Below are 20814 nucleotides of genomic sequence, written 5' to 3' on the forward strand. Positions count from 1 at the left end.
TGAAAAACGACAGAGAAAAAAAGGGAAAACGGGAAAACAAGAGAAAAGAAGAAACGCAAACAGAATAAAGTGGAACAGAAATATCGAACAAAAAAAGAGAAAAGACGGGGCACAAAAAAGGGATAAAATGGAAGACAGAAGGCCAAGCAGGACACAATAAGAAAAAGAACGGAACAGTCGACAACGAAGAACGGGATACAAAAAGAGTTAAAAAGTGAAAAAAGACGAAAACTGGGGGCCGAAAAAAAGACCGAAACAGAAAGTGACAAAAAACGAGACAGGAAAAAACGGAACGAAACAGAGAAAAAAAAGGACGAAAAAACTGGACAGCGAAAGAAGAGATAAGAAACTGTGAAAGAGAAGCAGCGAACAGAAATAAAATAACACCGGAATAAAAAACAAGGGAAACTAAAAGGGATAAGAATAACGAGAGAGAAATGTGTGTTCCGCCAAAGGAAACGAGGTAAACAGGAAAAAGGAGAAAGATGGGATTTTAAACGGGAAAATGGGACAAAACAAGGAAACAGGTAAAACGGTACAGCAAAAGGCGAAAACTGGGACAGGAAACGAAAAAAACTGAACAATGAAACGGGAAACATGGCACAGAAAACAGGGAAAACGAGAGCAAAAAGAGAGGAAAAAATGGAAGGAAAGCGAGAGGAAAACCCAAGATGGTACAGACAAAGAGAAAAACGGCACAAAAAGTGAAAAAAACGGGACTGGAAAAGGGAAACAATAAAACAGAATAGAGGTTAACGTGTTAGAGCATAAGACGGAAAATGTCAATTCTAATTTCAATCAAATTTCGTGTTTAATTTCGTGTCCATGTCCGGTTTGAGGTAAAACTTCAAGTTTAAATTGGCCTAAAGTTTAATTAAATGTCGAATGTCAGGTTCAATTTCAACTTCAAAATTAGTTCCAGTTTTAGTTCAATTTTAAATTTAATCAATGATTTCAAGTCCTATTTTAAACACATCTAAATTCCTATTTCAAATCTAATTTCAAATCCAATTTCAAGTCAAATTTCTACTTTAATTTCAAATCCAATTTCAAGTCTAATTCAATTTCAATTTCAAACAAAATTTTTAAGTCTAATGTATTCTAATTCTTATTCCTTTTTTTATTTCGATTCCGGTTCCGATTCCGGTTCCGATTCCGATTCCGATTTTGATTCCGATTCCAATTCCGATTCTGATTCCGATTTCGATTCCGATTCCGATCCCGTTTCCGATTTCGATTTTGATTCCGATTCCAATTCCGATTCCGATTCCAAATCCAATTTCGATTCCGATCCCGATTCAGATTCCGATTCCGATTCTGATTCAGTCATTGAAAAATAGCCCACAAGTTGTCAGACCGATAAGCCGTCAGAAAGTGATCAAAATATCGTAAAAAGTTGTCACAAAATCATCAAAAAATCGTCAGGAAGTTTTCAGAACGTCGTCGGCGAATTATCAAACCGAGATTGAAAAACCATCAAAAAGTCGTAACAAAATCATTAAAAAGTCGATCGGAATTCATAAGAAAGTTGTCAGAAAGTCGCCAGAAAGTTGTCAGAAAATCGTCAAAAAGTCGTCAGAAAGTCGATAAAACGCCTTCAAAAAGTCGTCAGAAAAGTGGTCTAAAAGTCATTACAAAACGTTGCTAGATGATTGACTTGAAATCGTCAGTAAATCCGTAGAACATCATCAAAAACACGGCAGAAAGTTGTAAAAAGGTCATTAATCTATACCTATAAAGAAGGATTTCTGTCTGTCTGTCTGTCTGTCTGTCTGTCTGTCTGTCTGTCTGTCTGTCTGTCTGTCCTGTGTTCCTTATAGAATCAAAAACTACTGAACCAATCGGCGTGAAAATTTGCATGTAGAGGTTTTTGGGGCCAGGAAAGGTTTTAGTGATGGTTAGAGACCCCTCCCCCCACTAAGAGGGGGGGCACCCATACAAATGAAACACAAATTTCTGCATAACTCGAGAACTAATCAAGCAAATAGAACCAAATTTGGCATGTGGGTGTTTTCGGTGACAAGAATTTATTCTAGGGTAATTTGAGACCCCTCCCCTCTTTATAAGGGGAATTATAACTCCTCTCCCCTTTAAGAGGGGGGGCTTCCATACAAATTTCCTCATAACTCGAGAACTAATCAAGCAAATGGAACCAAATTTGGCATGTGAAAGTTTTCGAGGGCAAGAAAATTTTCTATGTTGAATTAGGACCCCTCCTCACTTTAAGAGGGGGGGGGGGCTCCTGTACAAATGAAATACCAATTTTCTCATAACTCGAGAACTAATCAAGCAAATGGAACCAAATTTGGCATGTAGGTGTTTTTGGAGGCAAGAATTTTTTCTATGATGAATAAGAACCTCTCCCCACTTTAGGAGGGGGGGCTCCTATACAAATGAAATACAAATTTCCTCATAACTCGAGAACTAATCAAGCAAATAGAACCAAATTTGGCATGTGGGTGTTTTCGGTGACAAGAATTTATTCTATGGTAAATTGAGACCCCTCCCTCTTTATAAGGGGAATTGTAACTCCTCTCCCCTTTAAGAGGGGGGGCTTCCATACAAATTTCCTCATAACTCGAGAACTAATCAAGCAAATGCAACCAAATTTGGCATGTGAAGGTTTTCGAGGGCAGGAAAATTTTCTACGGTGAATTAGGACCCCTCCCCACTCTAAGAGGGGGGGCTCCTGTACAAATGAAATACAAATTTCCTCCTAACTCGAGAACTAATCAAGCAAATAGAACAACATTTGGCATGTGGGTGTTTTTTTTGGTGACAAGAATTTATTCTATGGTGAATTGAGACCCCTCCCCTCTTTATAAGAGGAATTATAACTCCTCTCCCCTTTAAGAGGGGGGGCTTCCATACAAATTTCCTCATAATTCGAGAACTAATCAAGCAAATGCAACCAAATTTGGCATGTGAAGGTTTTCGAGAGCAAGAAAATTTTCTATGGTGAATTAGGACCCCTCCCCACTTTAAGAGGAGGGGCTCCTGTACAAATGAAATACAAATTTCCTCATAACTCGAGAACTAATCAAGCAAATAGAACCAAATTCGGCATGTGGAGGTTTTTGGAGGCAAAAATATTTTCTACGGTGAATTAGGATCCTTCCACACTTCAAGAGGGGGGGCTTCTACACAAATGAAATACAAATTTCCTCATAATTCGAGAACTAATCAAGCAAATGGAACCATATTTGGCATGTGGGTGTTTTTGGAGGCAACCATTTTTCCCATGATGAATTAGGACTTCTTACCTTTTTAGGAGGGGGGGGGGCTCCCATTCAAACGAAATACAAATTTGCTCATAACTTTAGAACTAATCAAGCAAATGGAACCAAATTTGGCATGTGAGAGTTTTAGATGGCAGAATTTTTTTTCTGTGGTGTATTACGACCCCTTTCCCTTTTAAGAGGGTGGGCTCCCATACAAATTTCCTTATAATTTGAGTACTAATCAAGCAAATGGAACCAAATTTAGCATGTAGGAGATTTTTGAGTCTTGAATTTATTTTATGATAGTTAGAGACCTCTCACCCCTGTGGTAGGGGGATATGGACTCTCATACAAATAAAACAGAAATTTTTGCGAAACTCAAAAACTAATCCAACTCGAGAAACAAGACCACAAAAACTATCTATAGTAACACTAGATCATTCAGGACGAGCCGGTCGCGAGTGTTGCCGGTGACCCGCCGTCGGAAGCGCCGCCCACTGGGGGGCTTGCAAAACTCGAGATAGTGACAAAGATCATCCGAGATTCATGATTTATGTACAACACAGGTTAATTTGTGGCAATACGAAGTTTGTCGGGTCAGCTAGTCAATCATAAAAGAAAATCATCAAAAGGTCGTCAGATTGTCCTCAGAAAGTCGACAAAGGGTTGACATAAAATCGTGAAAAAGTCGTTAAAAAGTCGTGCAAAAGATGTCACATATTCGTCGTAAAATCTACAAAGAGTCTTCCGAATGTTGTCAAAAATTCGTCGGAAGCTTCACAAAAAGTCGTCAAAAAATCGTAAAAATGCTGTCAAAAAGTTGTCGATAAAAAGCCTTCAAGAAGTCGTCAGAAGATCGCCAAAAAGTATTCTTAAAGTCATTACAAAGTTAATAAAACGTTGCCAGAAGAACGCCATAAGAGCGTTAGAAAATCAACAAAAAACACAGCAGAAAGTCGTAAAAAGGTCGTCAATTAATCATAAAAAATCGTTAGAAAGTCGTCAGATTGTCCTCAGAAATTTGACAAAAAATTGACATAAAATCGTCAAAAAGTCACTGAAAAGTCGTCAAAAAGTTTGTGCTTTCAGAATGCCGTCAAAAATTCGTCAGAAACGGATCAAAAAGTCGTCTTCAGAAGGTCGACAAGAAGTCGTCAAAAAGTGATTAAAAAGTCGTTAAAAGGTCGTTCAAAGTCGTAAAAAAGTTGTTACGAAATCCTCAATAAGTCATTTAAAAAGTCTTCATGGGAGATCATCAAAAAGTCATCTGAAAGTTGTTAGAAAATCTACGAAAATTTGTCGCAAAGTCAACAAAAAATTGCAGGAAAGTCGCCCGAAATCCCCCGGAAAATCTTGGGTAAATCATCAAAAACTTTTTGAAAACCGTCAACAAGTCGTTAAAAATGTGGAAAGTGGACAGAAAGTCGTCAGATATTTGTCAAAAGGTCGTCATAGGGTCGTCAAGAATCATAAAAAGTGGTCGAAAAATCATTAAAGAATCTTTAAGAAGTCATCATAAAGACTTCAAAAAGTCCTCAGAAGATCGCCAGAGTTGTCATAAAGTCATCAAATAATGGTCCAAAAGTCATTACAAAGTTGATAAAACGTTGTTTTTCTTGTGCTTGTGCTTGTTTCTGTTCCTGTTCCTGTTTTTGCTTTGCTCTTGTTCTTGTTCTTGTTCTTGTTCTTGTTCTTGTTCTTGTTCTTGTTCTTGTTCTTGTTCTTGTTCTTGTTCTTGTTCTTGTTCTTGTTCTTGTTCTTGTTCTTGTTCTTGTTCTTATTCTCTTTCTTATAAAAACCATCACAGCCACAATATTTAAATATTTTCTATTAGGTAATTAAAAATTATTTTGACGTAATACTACGTCTTTTTGTACTATCTGAGACTGGATAGCACTTTATAAAAACGAAAATAGAAGTGTAACGTTGGAATGAAAGATTTCAAATGTTAATAACTACTAAACTACTGAACGAAACTAAACAATTTATATGTCGTTGAAAAGATTTAATGATCAGCAATTCTATGGAGGGGCAGAGAGCAATTTCATGGACGGCGTAAGAGGGGGGGGGGGCTCCTATACAAATGAAATACAAATTTCCTCAAAACTCGAGAGCTAATCAATCAAAAGGAACTAAATGATGGAACTTATGATGGTTCAAGATCCTGTGGTAGGAGGATAAGGACTCTCATACAAATAAAATAGAAATTTTTGCGTACGTGCCATATTTGCTGCTATGTAACAAGCGGTAAGCTGTGAAAGTAAACTAGTAGAACCTTCTCGGAGCAAAAGACAGTGAATCGACGCCGTTAACTTACGTGCCTGTTGCCATTCAGTCAAAAGAGAAGGACATTCGAATGGCACGTCATATTTGCGATGAACGTGCTTTGGCCTTAATGTTATTTGTAACCAATGGCCCTTTTAAAGGTCACAAGCGAGTAAAAGTAAGATTATTGAAACATGTCAAGCTGCGCATAATCATATTTAATGCAATAATCTATGGGCTAGTCATCCATTACTATTTCAACCTTTATGATGCACACAAGATTTTTAAAAGAAATCTCTATGTCTCAATGGTTACAGGCGTTGTACTTATGAACCCCCGTTTACGTATTTTCAAAGCCACCTTTGCATTAAATGAAGAATTGAATCTGAATATTTCGCTCTTTTCTTTTAAACATTGTGTGCCTATTCTGTGGTTTTTACAAAAAGATTGAATTTTACAGAAAGTAGAACAATTCTAGTAATTTTACATGAGCTTCCAGCCAATCACGCTTGAGCATTTTCGGGCATGAAATCGATTGATCCATTGCATTTATCAGGTAGATGTAAGAGTGAAATCCATCGTTTTTATAAACCTTTAGTCTGATTAGTGCTCATTTATTGAATACTGGATATTTAAGATATCAATTCCTCAGCTTTTCCTTTTATGCTGAGTCCTTTCAGACAACCTGAAATGCAACACAAAACACTATCAGTTTTCGTTGCTACGTGTTGTAAAAACAGTAACAGTTTCGCGGCCTGCTAGTAGTTCATCGACAAGCCACGCCCTTTAGTTACGTAGATGATGGAAAGATAGAATTTGAAAAAAAGGACGGATTTTGAATCCCCATTCTAATGAAACAAAGACTACTTAATCGAATAATTAGTTTCTGCGAAACGTACAAATGTATACCTAGTACGTGAATTTTGCTGATTAACGCCGAACATTGATGACAAAACTCGCACAAGGCTGGAAAAACATCACCAAGCGCGATAAGAAGATACAATGCACACATATAAGGTTCTGCAGCAGGTCCACACTTACACTTCAAACGAAATGAGTATCTTCTAACGAATTCCTGCAGAGACTTCGACTCTGGTTCACTACAATACGCGCACAACGATTACCTCTCCAGAGCGACAGACCTCTGGAAATCTGCTGTATCCAGGAGACTTGGACAAGCTTGGTTGAAGAAGTCTTGGAATTAATTTTCTCTTCATTGAAAAGAACTCATCAAGTTTTAAAGGTATCACCGAAACCAATTAAAAATGTTCATTTATGTTTGTGCTCCAAGCACAATTTAGAAGTCAGTTTTCAGTTATTCAATTCGAGTTTTGTTTTAAATTTGCTAGACATTTTTTGAAACTCGATCCGTTCCGTTAAATTTTCAATACAGTGTTTTGTAAAACAAATTCAGCTAACCAATTTATTATGAAGAAATATTTCATCAATAGGCGGTAGGGTCTCTGATGCAACCGCTAATAAAACTATGAGCTTCATCAGATCTTTCTGATGACCGCTATAAGACTGCCTTCTAACCAAGTGACTCACTCCTCCACCGATTAAGCTTTCGCTGCTTGGCAGCTACGGCCATAACTTAATAAAGCTCTTCGCTTTTCGCTCTGATAAAAGCTACGCTCAGTTCGCCAACTTTGTCAACTTGAAAATACTTCCGTGAGCAGCAAAGTTAAGTTTTACTGTCAGATTATTCTGATCGATTTGGTTTATAGCGACCATAATAAAATATCCCATAGAATATTTAATAAATTTTAAGCAATTTCGTTGGTTTGCAGCACGTGCGCATTTAATTTTATCGTGCATATTGATATGATCTATACCTATAAAAATGGATTTCTGTCTGTCTGTCAGCCCGTAAGTTCCTTACGGAATCGAAAACTACTGAACCGATCGGCGTGAAAATTTGCATATAGGGGTTTTTGGTGCCAGAGAAGGTTCTTATGACGGTTAGAGACCCCTGCTCCCACTAAGAGGGGGGGGAGGTCCCATACAAATGAAATACAAATTTCCTCAGAACTCGAGAACTAATCAATCAAATGGAACCAAATTTGGCATGTGAGGGGTTTTGAGGCAGAAATTTTTTTATGATGGTTTTAACCCCCTCACCCCTGTGATAGGGCAATAAGGACTCTTATACAAATAAAACAGAAATTTTTGCGTAACACAAAAACTAATCGAACTTGAGTAATTTTAGACTCTTCCATAAAACATAAGTCAATAACAAGACCACCAAAAACTATCAATAGTAACACTAGATGATGCAGGGCGAGACGTCCGTAGGTCGCGAGTGTTGCCGGCCACCCGCCGTCGGCAGCTCCGGCCACTGCGGGGGCAGCCCCCCGCAGAGAATGATCTCTATCTAGGTTTATTTATTTTCTTTGGTCTACTGACCTCTATTACTTCCTTTCAGTTGGGTCCGAACAAGCGACAGCGAGTAAGGAAAGGAGAACCACTGCGAAATGATACTTTCCACGAAAACATTTTTCGTGAAATGGTACATCTCACGTAAGGGTTTTCGCAAAATGGTATTCCGCGAAACTCTATATTCCGCGTTATGGTGTTCCGCAAAATGGTATTTGGCGAAATGTTATATAATCATGGCGAATATATTAATGCTATCCGCTTTATTTTATCAGACTAAGCAATGGGAAGAGTCGTTTTCTACGCTACTGTGAGGAAAATTTATTTATTAAACCCATGAACTCCTCAGAAACTTGCAAAACTCGAGATTTCGACAAAGGTCATCCGAGATTCACGATTTATGTACAACACAGTTTAATTTGTGGCAATACGAAGTTTGTCGGGTCAGCTAGTATTGAATAAATTTTGAGCAATTTCGTTGGTTTGCAGCATGTGCGCATTTAATTTTATCGTGCATATTGGCATGATAGGTGGATAAAATAAACGCGCCATTGAAATTTTGCAATTTTCGAAAACCATCATTTTAGTTGCTTCCTGTGGCTGGAAAACCGATTGATAAGAACTTGCTTTCAGCAAAACACTTTGCTTTGATGAATTTTTGTTCGCGATCTAAATCAAAATACTAGAATATGGCAATGTGGCCTCGCATAAAAAAATGATTTTAGTGTTGAACTTTAATATTCTTGATAATAGCAGCAAAAAACTGTTTGGTCAGAGTGTTGCCGTTTTAATAGCTCTATAAAACTAACAGATTTCTTGCGATTTGACCGCGATAAGATCAATTTTGATTCGTGTGCCATTTGGTATAGCTACACCATACTTATGGACTTATGGTAAGTTTATAAGAGACGTCATGCAGCCAACTACTTTTATCGTGCAACCTCAATAATTTGGCTTCATAAACAGTTTTATTGTGATTTTTTTGCTAGGTATAAGTGTTATTTGACTCGTATCCTCTTGGTAATGCGTAATACCACTATAAAACCAGAGGTAATGATTAATACCGCTATAAAACCTTAATAAAATTCAAGTAAAACCAACTGGTATTAAAATTGTTACTTGGGATGCTAAGAATGATTAACCCATTACGTCCTAGCGTATGAAATTTCATACCACGTTTTCAAAACCAAAGTTTTCAAGGTCCAGTTTTCAAAGTTCAATGGCGATTTGGAGTTTCCCGACACATTCGAGCCGTAATATGAAGGATTAATCAATTCTACTTCATTTAGCCCAAATTTACGTATACCTGGGTCCTAAAGGGTTAACAAGGGGTACGTTCAAACACCTAAAAAAGGCTTTGTCTCGCTTTACAACGATTACCGAAAAGAATACAGATTTACAAGTGTCTGGAGGACAACAGGAGGGGAACTGACAAAGGAAGTAGGCGCATTCAAATAAAGAAAAAGGGTTTTGTTTCTTGTATTATGTGAATTTTCATTACAATAACAGATGTACAAGTGACTGAGAGACAAAAAAAGCAAAGCCATGGGTATAAACGTTCTTGACCTTGACCCTTCGTTATCGACAGACTCTGCAGCGGCACCGCGCAATCAAAATCGTGTTAGTACTCTACGCCTTTTTGTAGAGATACTCACAAAAAGTTCATGAGATATGTGGTGCAGCCAGAGTTTTACCGTGGCAACATAAGCATCCACAATAACTCTGCAGTAAGTTTTAATGTAATTATATAGCTAGCCATAAGTAGTAAAACCGCAATAAAACTTTTATAAAACTCAAATAAGACCAAAAGGTTTTACAATAGTTACCTGGGTTTTCTCGTCACTCGTCACGAGAACGCATATTTGGCGTAATTCTTGTTGGAAAGATTGCTTTAATACACAGGGAAGTTAATTGCGTGAATGTTGAAATAATCCAACTTATTATCAATATTTCACATCCCTTTGCATCCTTTGGTCCAAAGGTAACGAAAGTATACGCAAAACATTCGATCTCACTCTAATAGTCACTCACCCTTATTCTGCGATTCACGTGACTCAATACGACAATTGTCCCTCGCTGTGACTCGCCACGGCGAGTCGAATTGAGTGCTGTGACCTAGGTGACAACCGTGTTGCCTAGGTAACAAACCCTTGTCATCTCATTCGCGGTGACTCTAAATTAGTCACGTCACTCGCCTCGCAGAATAAGGGTGACTGAATTAAACCCACAAACATTCACCAGTCACGTAACTCATTTATGATTTAGTTCGCGCTGGTAGCGGATGTAGATTGCTTTTTACCTCAAAATAAAATGCAGTTCCCCACAAAAAGGACAAAAATGAGCAACGTATTTCCAAATGGATTCTCAAAAAATTTTACGAACCACGTCGTAAAAACTTGTGTTGATGTCAACGGCCAAGCTGAGGCACTCTGGTTGAACAAGGATACTCGAAAATCAAACTGAACGAGTCGATAATAATTCGCGGTGGACAAGACCACTATGAACAGAAGAATTAAGGTCCAAACACCATGCATACGGATTTTACTACGCTGCGAAAATTTGACATAAAATCCATGGGAAATTCATGGGTTTTTTTTACTTAAAATATTTTTAATAATTACTGAATAAATAAAGTTGAAAACAAAATTAAGCACCATGCATTTTTGTTTGTTGAATTTTACATAAAAATGACCACGTGGACAAACGTGGGAAGGTGGGTGGAGATTGAGTCAATATCCACAGTTGTCCACGAAGGAGGGGGTAGGGGGAAGAGGTTGAAAACTAGTATTTTTCTGTCCACGTACGAAAGGAAGTATAAAAAAAATCAAGAATCTTCAGGAAATCCCATTTACATTCAACTTTAACTGAAAATATCTCCAGCAAACTTTTTCTCTCTTCCTTTGATACTTTCCCTCTCTAATTCCGTCTTTTACTCATTTCCTCTCTTACTCTTACTCTTTCTTTTTCTCTTTCGCTTTCTCTTTCTCATTCTATTCCTCTTTCCATCATTTTCCTTCTCTTCCTTTTACGAAAAGATCACGTATCTGTTCATTTATCTCTTACTGTTTCCTTCTCCCTCCCGTAACCCTTAATTTCCCTCTTTTGCCTCTCTTTCTATTCCTCTTGCTCTGATCATTTTCCTCTCTTTGCCCTATTCTTTTTTCTCTCTTTTTTGTTACTCTTTCGCTTTCTTTCTTTTGTTCTTCTTTTCTCTCTCTCTTACTCTTTCCACACACCAAATTTTCATTTCAATCTACCAACGAGCTAGTGCTAGTGATGCGATCAAACTACCGTAAACGGGCCTAATTCTGCGCATCGCTTATTTTCATTAGATTAGAATTGAATTATTCTCAAATTAACAACTACATGTACACACATTTTACTAGATGCGTTAATTAAGATAATTTCCAATTTTGCTGGCAGAAAAGAGAATATCATTCGTTGGAATACTGCAAAATTCACTAAAATGATCACAAGTTTTTTGTTTTTAAATATTTTTTCGCAAAATTTGGGAACAAAAATTCTTTCTTTTTTTATAATTCCTTCATATTGTGGCCTGCATGATAAAGACTTGACCCTGCTTTATCCACAGACTTTGCAATCGGTTGTAACAGTGTTACGACATGGTACCGCAGCACCGTCCAGCCGAGATTCTAAACTATGATAACTAAAACCTGTCGAAACCCTCCATCATACCTCGAAGCTATCCGGAAACATTTCGATACACCTGATATGAATCACTTTCATTTATGAAATCATTCTGGAACCATTATTCTACGACATGCAGAATCAGCCACATGCTCTACTAAAAGCCAAAAACCATGGTCCTTTTTGATAGAATAAACTTTACCCCAACATTAAAGGGAAACAAATCAAAATTGTAGTAAAATTTTGATAAACTAATGCAATACAACATCGCAGCTATAGAGTCAAACGACTTCAAATTGCCGTTGTGTTTGAAACCATAACGAAAGAAATTCAGCTTCATTTATCAGTTTCGACAATGTTGAGAGCCTGGTTTACTGACTGATCTTCATGAACATCCTGCCTCTCTTTTCGATGCTCGCCTGTTGAATCACACCCTCAAGAACGCTATTATTGAATGGCATGCAGAATAAGATAACTCGTCACTTGGTCTTAAGAACGCTTGAGTGTCTCTGTGCCGAAGCACGTACGAGGCTTATCACTCGAATCGCCGTAGCTTCAGTTTATGTCGAGAATCTTGTGCAAACATTACTGACTAATCGATTAAAATAAAGGATCTGTCTAGTCTTAAAAATCTGTTTCACAGTGGCGCGAGATATCGCCATTGTTCCACTGGAGCTGCTCTGCTCTGCTAACGAGCACCAAAACCCAGAACAATACAAGTCGCGTCTTATCGAACGGAAACCGTGATTACATAAATAGTGTGTCCAAAAATAGCCGCTGGGAACAAGTCTGTGTACAATACAAACAATATTCCTCCATGAATAATAAATATCTCACTTATTCCAACAGGTTACTGTATGATTGCGAATGGTTGATTGTAGTAGAGCCTGTAAATGCACATGCGAAAACAGTCACAATGCATTTCCCCAACATTAAAACTGACACACTTTTTGCTGAGTCTAGTTTCGACACATTAAACTAACCGAATAAGCAGATCGCTTCCTCTCATTGAATTACAAACAATTTTATTGCAAAAAAAATCAACAACAAAGAAATGCCTCACCCATCGCAACACAGTTTATCAGCATATTTTTCAACGAGCGCAATCATCCCTTACACAACACATTGACCCAAAACGGAAACACCCGATTTCAACATACCTTCCTTGAGCATGCACCTCAGGCAGAGCACAATCTTCCGTACCACCTGTCGCCAGGTCGGCCGAAACTTCGTTCCCTCGGACACTTCCTCCGCAAATTCCAAATTCCGAAAGTACTTCTGATAGCGACGCTTAAAGTACACACTTTCGCCCCGTTCCTCCTCGATGTGGCCGACGTCGATGGTGATGTTTCCGGCCCCGTCCAGTCCGAAGCGCTTCTGTACGTTTACCGGCGCGTGTTGCTGCATCCCCAGCAGCTCAGCCTCCTTGATCGAGCACGGAGGAGGCTGCAAGTCTACTGCCGCTACCGACTCGTTCGCCTTTTGCGGCGGTTGATACAGTGGTCCCATCAGCGATCGGCTCAGTGCATCCAGCACGTCCTGCTGAATCAGTAGCAAATCGGTGGGACTTTGTCTGCTAGACGAAATAAGCGAAGATTTTTTCGATTTTGATCTAGTCTTGTCCACCGCTAGCCCATACTCTACGTTGCTTCCCAAACGCAGCAAATAGTCCAACGAGGAAACGGCCGTTGCTTCCACCGGAATGGTATCCTCTAGGTTTACGATCACGTACTCGTCCAGAACTAGCAGCTCCAGATCATCATTGGCGTAGATTGAGTTTGCACTGTTGCGAATATTCGGGTATTCCAGTTCCGATGCAAAACCGTTCGGGTTCAGCCCATATCCGTAGCACTGCGTCGGTTCGTCGTAAATGTCACTCACATTTTCACCACAAACGCCTGCTGTTGTAAATGTTCTGCTATCTATCCTGGACGGTGGACGATGACTGCCTGCGCTGCTATAACCAGCGTCCAGCGTCGGCGGCAGTAGGCCGTCTTTATCAGTGCGATGAAGTTGTTTACTGTTTCGATTAGCACTGCTGCGGATCGCGAAATTATCACCATTAAACCGCGGGCCACCGTTCAACGGCGCTATATTTACCGTCGGATTTACTTGAGCGTATCCACTCGCACCATGCGTGCCAGTATCCGGCTTGGTCGCGATGTTATTCTGGCTCCCGGACCTTCCGAGTAACCACTTTTTGAACCACTTCATGGCTTATTGATAGACTATTTTTTCCAGACTGTACGAATCGTCGGAATTTGAAATTTCTCATCAGTACGGGTTTCAAGCGAGGTAAGACAGGGCACACACAACTAGTTCAACAATCTCGTTGGATCGGTGCTACCAAAGTAAGTGCATGCTTATGCGCACTACCAAAAAAAAATCACTAAATACTACTTAAGTACTGCACTGCAGCCCGGAACCTCCGCACGGATTAACTTCTATCGACAAACTGACGCTCGCTTAACAAAGCACAAAGCACTTAGATGCGCTTTGCTGCTGCTGCTGCTCTGAAGATGCGAATAAACAAAAACGAGTACCGAATAGGCAAACGAAACGTAATCCGAGTTCTGCTTAACTCCGACCAATACAGGCCTGATCTGCCATAAATCTGCTCATAAAGCAAGCAGGCAGACAGACAGGCAAAATAATTACCAGAGCGCACTTGCTAGTGTGTTGGTAAAAGGTAAACTCACGAGTCCGCCTACAATGTGTAGTGTACCTGCATTGATTCCTTCTAACATATTTGTCAATTTGTGAATGAAAACAAACATCGAACGAAGCAGGCCACCATCCATCGCATCGTAAACAAATCAAACGCAGCTCATTATCTGGCCAATGTTTGTCCTCCCAAACGCAGCCAGCAGTAATAATGCGTCGCAGAAATTGTCACAAGGATAATCCTGGACTTTCCAGCCGACGGACGGAGACGAGTGTGAATTGCAGTTTTGGCTTCATGAAGTCAATTATTGTTTCTGTTTGGAAAGTTTTGTGTCTGCTGTTTAAAACAGATTAGCTAACGCCTCTCTGTCTCCGGTAGGTAAACACCGTAAACACACTAAACAAAACAGTCGGCATCGCCGCCCGCAGGCAGGCGGAAGAACATAGATTTCAACCCCTTCCCTTTCTTCCATATACATAGAAAGTAAACGATTGCCAACTGGGACAAGAGTCTTGCAATACGAATGCAGGATTTCATCATCGTTTTGTGTTTCGTGAGGAAGGAGAAACCTTCGGCGACACCTTCGATCAAAGGGATCAAAGAAGCCAAGAACGCTGTTTCGAACAATTTTACTTAAGATTTTCATGGAAGTTTATTGACACACACAATGAATGTCACAGAGCTTATCTGATTCAACAATGCATGCTTATCTTTGTTAAGCATAACGATAGGGTTTAATCACACATTAAAAACTTAAATTGGTATAAACTACGGTTTGACGAAGGATTACGTCTTACTGTCTTGTGCGATCGGTGCGATTTAGAAACCTCAGCGATAATTTGGAACCCCTAAAAAGTAAAGCAAAGCCTACTGTGTTACCTGACTCATAACGAATATACGTTATATACGGGGGAGGGTCTCGTAACTCATTAACTTTGTGGTTTTTCGTTTGATTGATCATAAACCCGAATAGAGCATACAAATATCAACTATATAACATAAGAAATTACATGTTTACTCCAAATATAAAAGCATGAGAGATTTTAGAATTTCGGAAATAGGGGTGCGTTATGAGTCAGGTAACACAGTAGGTGCTACATTCCGTTATCGAAAATTGACCTTCTGTTTTTATACGACAGACTTCGCAGCCAGCTGTTGAAGTACAGGACAATTGCAGGACCAGTTGCTACGATCCTTTTGACTCAAACAGCCTCTCCTGGCCGAAATTCGAACATACGACGACTGGCTTATAAGGCCAGCATCACACCTCGAAGCCAATTGGGAGGAAATTTGGCACCTCTATGCAGAGATATATGAGCTGTTCCGAATTATAGTGGTGTATTGACCATTTTTGTCAAATATGTGATTTTTGCATAAATCGCATCCTTTCGCATAGATGTACTATGTAAACAATGAAAATTTCAAATTACTAGGTTTCCGACCTGCTTTTTTCATGTTGAATTTTTGGTCCGGAACAGAATGGGCATTCTGTGGTCTATGTGCATGGAACTTACTTGTGATAGAGATTGATATAAAACTCCCATAATTTGGGCATTAGGTGAAAGTAGTTAATAAGCGTAAGTCGACTGTTGTTTTTTAAAACCATATTCAAATCTAAAATACTGAAAATTACCAAAAGTAACCAACAACGATGTAAAAATCAATAGTGAGTGAAAGGGATTGAGAAGCGAAAGTCTAATAAATCCCAAGTGATCACAACATCTCCGATTTCAATTAAAGCAGCATAGCATAGTTTGACCGCCCGTGAGTTGCCCGCGATTGATCTAGATCAGCTGAGATTGCACAAAGAACCATCAGAATGATGCTTGGGAGTAGCAGATCATTTTCATTGTGCATTTTCTGGTGATCTAATTCTAATTCGTAGTGAGTGAAAGGGATTGAGAAGCGAAAGTCTAATAAATCTCAAGTGATCAGTGATCACTGATCACAACGTCTCCGATTTCAATTAAATTTTATATAATTACTCCTTTCGTCCTCACATTCAATTTTCCAAAGTTTTATCCGAAGTGATCAATCCCCCTAGCAGTGATGCTTGTCCATTTTCCTAATATGTTCAAAAAATAAAACTTTTTTGCGTTCAAATGCTTTTATTTAATTTTTTGCCAGCATTTTTTTTTTTTTTTTTTTTTTTTTCCTGTATGGACTCATCACTGCGACCAGTAAGTTAGATCTATTGTGATATCGCCCGGGTGTTTGTTGTATAACCCGCACTGCATTTATTTTTTAGCTATAGTCGCTATTGAGTGAGCGATATGCTTATTGAATTTCTTTTTTTTTATGCGTGCTTGTGTGTAATTGGGTACCCTTCTTTCAATGCTTTACTCTACTTTATCCACCTCGTTCCACATGACAGCGCACAGTCCCCAATTATAGTCATCCCTGGCGTAGCAAACCAGTGCATTTTTACTACAAGGGTCTCATTTTTGCACTGTCAATAGGCCATATCGGGATAATATAGAACTCAGCATGAAGGAAGGGCGATGAGGGGCCTGAGAATAAACCCATGCTAAAGTCACTTTGACATCGAATGGCCTGATTCTACTAAGATTCGAACCCATGACCATTCGCTTGTCAAAGCAGACTCGGTAACCTTGCGGCTACAGAGCCCCCCTTTTGCCAGCATAGTTTTTGTTGAACGCGAAAATCTCCCAACATCCCCCATTTTATTTTCGATTCGTAATTCTTAAGGTGATCGCCCGACAATTTTACATGACCAACCTTGTGTTTTGTCTTGACCTTGGGGGGCAGTGGCCGGCGCTTCCGACGGTAGGTAGCCGGCAACAGTCGCGGCCTGTGTCTGTCTTGCACTGAATCATCTAATGTTACTATAAATAGTTTCTGGTGGTCTTGTTATTGACTAATGTTTTATGAAAGAGTCTAAAATTTCTCGAGTTCGATTAGTTTTTGAGTTACGCAAAAATTTCTGTTTTATTTGTATGAGAATCCTTATCCCTCTACCACAGGGGTGAGGGGTCTCAAACCATCATAAAAATCAGAGGGGTTGTGCACAAGACACGACCGCATAGGTGACGTAGGACTACGTAAGTCTCTTTGTAGCGATGGTAGGATGTATTCATGTATGTAATAATACGATTCTTCATGTATACAAGCTACATACGTAACGTTTATCGAAGTAGAAACATTGTATACATTCAATCCTCAACCGATTTAGGAGTTATATCCATTAATTGATTGAATCTATTTTATTAAAACGAAACCAAGTCACACTAAACCAAACAGTAAATAAATTTTCACGAACTGTTTCTACGTTGAATAGTGCTTTTCCTCTGGTAATCGGTAGACGGTACGCGCGAGTTTTCAAAAAGCTGAAAATTTTGCGCAACTTTTCTGCGGCTTACAACAGAACACTGATAATAAAACATTTACAACCTGCAGATGTTTTGGAAGTCGCAGAAAATGTCACCCGTGACCAGAAAACTTATTTCCGTCATTTGTTGGTCTCCACAATGGCGAACAATTCAACTTTTCCCTCATTGCCTGTATTATTACGGTATTAACTGGACAAGAAAATATTATAAACTCTTCAATCGTTCTGTGGCCCTTAAAAGGACCGATTGTTTGATTATCATAACTCCAGCTTGCAATAAACTTGCACTAACGAACTTAACATAATTCTCTATTCGGTAAACTGGAATACCGATAACCGCAAACCAGGCACGGCTTGTTGCAACGGACCAGCCGGAAAACCTTAGCAGCTATGCAATCAACGAAGCCGTTCGTGTATGGTCCTAAATCACGATGGAATACCGCTCAAGTGGCCAGCTGCAAGTGACGTGGGATGCTTCTGGTCGTTTTGTTGTCGCATGCAGCATATTTCCTGCCAATTCCAGAACTTCAGCAACCAGATATTTCATCACGGCAGCGAAACGAGTGCTCCAGCTCCAACACACGCTCAGCATACTTTCCTTTCCTTAGCAGCCAATGAACACGACCGACCGGGAACTGCAAACGTGCACGAGTCGAGCGTGACTTTCGTTTGCCCTGGCAAACGATGTTGGCAGTAGCTCAGCCAGCGTTTGAATAATGCTGTTCGCCGGCTTACCTCGTGTTATGTCCCAAAGCAAGCGACATGAATCGGCCACACCTTTTTTTCATGGTCCTTCATTCTATCATCTACGTTAAATAAAATGGAGCATTTCAATTTCAGTCTGAATAAAAGAGCAAAGTTACCAGTGAGCCGTTCGCCTTTTGCTGCCAAAGAAAAATTACGCTACGTATTATTACTGTAGCATTGGTGATGGATAAGTTTGTGTTGCTAAAGAAAACCGAGTGAAAACCCCTAAGTTCCAAGGTTCCTAGGTTTCATCAATTACCGAAAACCATTCTTTGAAGACCGAACAAATTCTTATATGAAGATGCAAAAGATGTTACTAAAACTATTTCATTTTATTAAACCCATGGTTTTATGCATTTTGACCCTTGACCGAACACATTTACTTGGAGCTGGTATATTTGTTGGCAGCTTTGGTACCTTCCGAGACAGCCAACTCAACCAGCAGCAACAAGCGAACAGAAGCGCGAGAGGTGAGTTAATTAAAATTATTTGATAAGAAGTAAACAATCAATCTAAATCAAATAGAACTAAAATCAGTGAGTAAAAATTCCTTAAATCTTCATGAACATATGTTTCGTCCTTAAAAGAAGGGTTTTTCGACGTGATATGTTGAAAATTTAAGCCTTCTTTTCCGTCTTCTTGGGCAGCAACAACACAGTTTGGATGTTCGGAAAGACACTTCTCTGAGCAGTGGTTACACCGGACAGCAATTTGTTCAACTCTTCGTTGGTTGTTGCGGTTGGCCAGCTGCAAGTGACGATAATTCTGGTCGCTTCGTTGTCGCGAGCAGCATATTTCCTGCCAATTCCAGAACTTCGGCAGCCAGATATTCCATCACGGCAGCGAAACGAGTGCTCCAGCTCCAACACACGCTCAGCATACTTTCCTCGCAAACGATGAATACGACCGACCGGGAACTGCAGAGGTGCACGACTGCGTCACCGCTCGTATTGCCGTTGGTGGTACATCTCAATAAGGAATTTTCAAGCCAATTAGCAATCAACGAGAAAGGGTAGGATTCCATTTAATTCTCTTGTAACTTTGTTATAGTAGAATTAAATGGAACTTTCCATCAACTTTCTCAGCGATTCCTGAATTGTACCAAGATTTGTTCGATAATAATTGAAAATTATTCCAACCAATCACGAAGCGACAATTTCTAGTACGAGCGAGTTAGTTATTTTCAATTTTTCAATGACGCGTATTGAAAATCAATAGTTTTCTATATTTTTAATATTTTTCAAATCGATTTTCCGATCAATTGGTGTAAATATCTTGGAAATCTATTGAAAATTGACTGAATTATAAGCCGAAGCGTGAAAACGCGTTTCTACTTTGATGACGTCATTTCCAACAACCAACCACGAAGCTCGAAAAGAGACACTGAGGAAGCCTGCAAGTCGTAGGCGAAATACGTATCTGTCATTGAATAAAATACACATAGTAGAATTAAATTGGATAAGTTTTCTTATTTTTTATTTTTAGGTTTTTAACCACGAAGCGACAATTCTGGTAAAACATAGGTTCATTATTTTCAATTTTTCAATAGTTCAACATCAAGAATCCTTACTTTTCTTTATTTGGGTCAATTCTTAGAAGATTTTCCGATCGATTGGTGTAAGAATATTGAAAATCGATCGGAAAACCGCTGAGTTATTAGCGCTCAAAACCTATCATTTTTCGTGACGCTCGCATTTTTCGATTTTTTGGAATGACACCCTATCTCAAAACTTGCCGTAAGAAGTAGTCCAACGTCAAAAAAATTTCTTCATCCAAAACCCCCCACATGCCAAATTTGGTTCCACTTGCTTGATTAGTTCTCGAGTTATGAGGAAATTTGAATTTCATTTGTATGGAAGCCCCCCCTCTTGAAGGGAAGAGAGGTCATAATTCCCCTCTTAAAGAGGGGAGGAGTCCCAATTCGCCATCGAAAATAAATTTGCCTACAAAAACACCCACATGCCAAATATGATTCCATTTGATTGATTAGTTCTCGAGTTATGAGGAAATTTGTATTTCATTTGTATAGGAGCCCCCCCTCCTAAAGCGGGAATTTTAATTCATCATAGAAAAAATTCTTGCCTTCTTCACATGCCAAATTTTGTTCCATTTGCTTGATAAGTTCTCGAGTTATGCAGAAATTTGTGTTTCATTTGTATGGGAGCCCCCCCTCTTAGTGGGGGGAAGGGGTCTCTAACCATCATAAGAACTTTTCTTGGACCCAACATGCAAATTTTCACGCCGATTGGATGAGTAGTTTTCAATTCTATAAGGTACATCCCGACAGACAGACAGACAGAAATTCATTTTTATAGGTATAGATTTGAGTCATTCTATGTCAAGTATCCGAGACCCGTGTAATCGATCTTCTCGGATTTTTACCAAATTTGGTCAGTGTTCGTTCTGGGTCAAAAAACAAGAAAATTGCCCAAGAAATTCGAAAAAAGTGGTATTTATTCTCTTATTAGATTCTAGAGATATTGGTATCAATCGATTGGAAATTTTTATAAGAATCCATTCCAATACAGTCAATTACATGTTTC

General features: G+C 39.1%; 1 protein-coding gene across 7 annotated transcripts in view; it reads right to left on the bottom strand.

Annotated features, from left to right (window-relative positions):
- Positions 1–20814, bottom strand: part of LOC128744048 (protein sprint) — an 80784-nt gene that overhangs the window by 12307 nt on the left and 47663 nt on the right. The gene's annotated exons all lie outside the window — the stretch shown is intronic.

Source organism: Sabethes cyaneus, chromosome 3, assembly GCF_943734655.1.
Source record: "Sabethes cyaneus chromosome 3, idSabCyanKW18_F2, whole genome shotgun sequence".
NCBI classification, from domain to species: Eukaryota; Metazoa; Arthropoda; class Insecta; order Diptera; family Culicidae; genus Sabethes; species Sabethes cyaneus.